The 2,242-nt window shown below is 46.6% G+C and overlaps 1 non-coding gene across 1 annotated transcript; it reads left to right on the top strand.

The window, feature by feature from the left end:
• Positions 1-1,420: 1,420 nt before the first annotated feature.
• On the top strand, positions 1,421-1,560 carry LOC116094567. Its single transcript, XR_004120202.1, has one exon. It is a non-coding gene; the product is annotated as a small nucleolar RNA SNORA48 (small nucleolar RNA).
• The last annotated feature ends 682 nt before the right edge of the window (positions 1,561-2,242 follow it).

Raw genomic sequence — 2,242 nt, 5'->3', positions numbered from 1 at the left:
TGATTTCTATTGCTTTGGTCACTGATTCCTCTCAGCAGACCTGAACCCAAAACATGTCATAAAGACAGAAAGTCAGATCACAACCAAGCCCTGTCTAAAAATCCTTCATTCCCCTGTGGCCTGGAATCAGGACATCCCAGCCCCTTAGGGTGCACCAGCCTTGCCTTTCAAGTTAGCTCTGCTTCACTGTTCCCACAGGAAGGGGAGCCGCTTTGTTTCTTAGTTTCCACAATTTTGTGTTAGGAATAATCGCGTCACTGTGGTAGTGACAGAGGCGGCTGCCCACGAACTCCAGAGGCCTTGAACCTGACCCTGGCCACACCCATTACCGGATTCTTTGGGCAGCAGATAAATGGGCTGAGACCAGGGAAAGCAACTGATCTTTGTGGTCTGAGCTCTTAGGTGTGTTTTGCCTCAGTGAGAAGATGGGCTGCCTAGGAGTTACCTAGAAATAGACCTGTGGCCAGGCCAGGCCTTTAAGATGGAGAGAGGAGGTAGGTAGTATGTGCAGTTTGTAAAACCTGGAGCCTTATTAGGAAAAATTTTTAAAAATGCATTCATAAACAGGGAAATGTAAAGTTTCATTTAATTACTGATTAATGACTCGTGTATAGGAATGGGATGCCCAAATGGCACAGTGCATGTGTGTAGGTCAGAGGACAACTTGCTCTAGTCCAGAGGTTCTCAACCTTCCTAACGCTGTGACTCTTTAATACAGTTCCTCGTGTTCTGGTGAATACCAGCCATACAATTGCTTTGTTGCTACTTTGTAACTGTAATCTTGCTATAAATTAGAATAAAAATATCTGATCTGTGATCCTGGTAAAAGACTTGTTCAAGCCCCAAAGGAGATTCTCTTCTTCCACCGAGTGAATCCCAGGGATCAAAATTAGGTTTTCAGTCAGACTTGGTAGCAAGCACCTCCAGGGCTGAGATATCTCACCTACCCCAAAATAGCAAATACTCTGAAATGATTGGCTTTTAACAACTAGCTTGTGTGTGTGTGTTTGTGTGTGTGATTTTATTATTATATAAAGCAAAAGTCCTCTGTGGGCTTTCTAACTATAAATATGTAAGATGAAAACATATAGTACAGGTATGTTATGTACTTTAATTTTCTAAAGTGCTTCTATGGGTGTGCATTTATTTGTGTATTGCCAAAGACCAAGACACTATTCCAATCCCACGAGATCATAGCTATGAGCAATAAGGGTAAGACCTGAACCCGGCCAATGTGCGCGTGTATGTGCATACACACTTCTATTGGTTTCACTTCAGCTAGGGCAGACAGAGTACATTCAACAGATGATGAGCTCAGAGAGTGGTTAGTGTTACGAGGACTAGAAAGTCCAGCAGTGGCTGGAATGGCTCTCTGCTGTCCATCAGACAGTCACAGGTGCTCATTTAAATTTAAGTCTGACACCCCTGACAGTGGGCAAAGAGACATCTTGTTGGTGGTGTTCTTATATCAGTCAAGGGCAGAACAGATGGCAGTCCTTTGTTCAACCTAGCTTGATGCCTGGCTTGGTGGCTGTACTGGCTGGTTTTGTGTGCCAACTTGACACAGGCTGGAGTTATCACAGAGAAGGGAGCTTCAGTTGGGGAAGTGCCTCCATGAGATCCAGCTGTGGGGCATTTTCTCAATTAGTGATCAAGGGGGTAGGGGCCCCTTGTGGGTGGTGCCATCCCTGGGCTGGAAGTCTTGGGTTCTATAAGAGAGCAGGCTGAGCAAGCCAGGGGAAGCAAGCCAGTAAGGAACATCCCTCCATGGCCTCTGTGTCAGCGCCTGCTTTCTGACCTGCTCGAGTTCCAGTCCTGACTTCCTCTGGTGATCAACAGCAATGTGGAAGTAAGCTAAATAAACCCTTTCCTCCCCAACTTGCTTCTTGGTCATGATGTTTGTGCAGGAATAGAAACCCTGACTAAGACAGTGGCCAAAGCGGTCTTATGCCTAGGACTCATAAAAATCAAATCAAATCAAAGGCAGCACAGGGCTGGAGAAGGAAGTCAGACAGAGACCTGCAGACCACAAGGCACAGGAGAGCCAGAGACACCCGCGTGCTGCCATGCTGCCCAGCACAGATGGAGGATATCACCCAGGGGCCCACCCCCTGCTCAGCCAGCCTACAGCAGGAGCCGCCAGAGTGTATGAGTATGTGGTGGTCAGATGGGAGAGAAAGAGAAGTGGAGCAGCTTGAGCATTATAAAGAAAGACAGAATGAAGACTCAAGGGTAGAGAGGA

The sequence above is a fragment of the Mastomys coucha genome, unplaced genomic scaffold (assembly GCF_008632895.1).
Source record: "Mastomys coucha isolate ucsf_1 unplaced genomic scaffold, UCSF_Mcou_1 pScaffold16, whole genome shotgun sequence".
NCBI lineage: Eukaryota > Metazoa > Chordata > Mammalia > Rodentia > Muridae > Mastomys > Mastomys coucha.
Note: the sequence above shows the minus strand (reverse complement) of the source record. Positions and strands in the feature narration are given on the sequence as shown.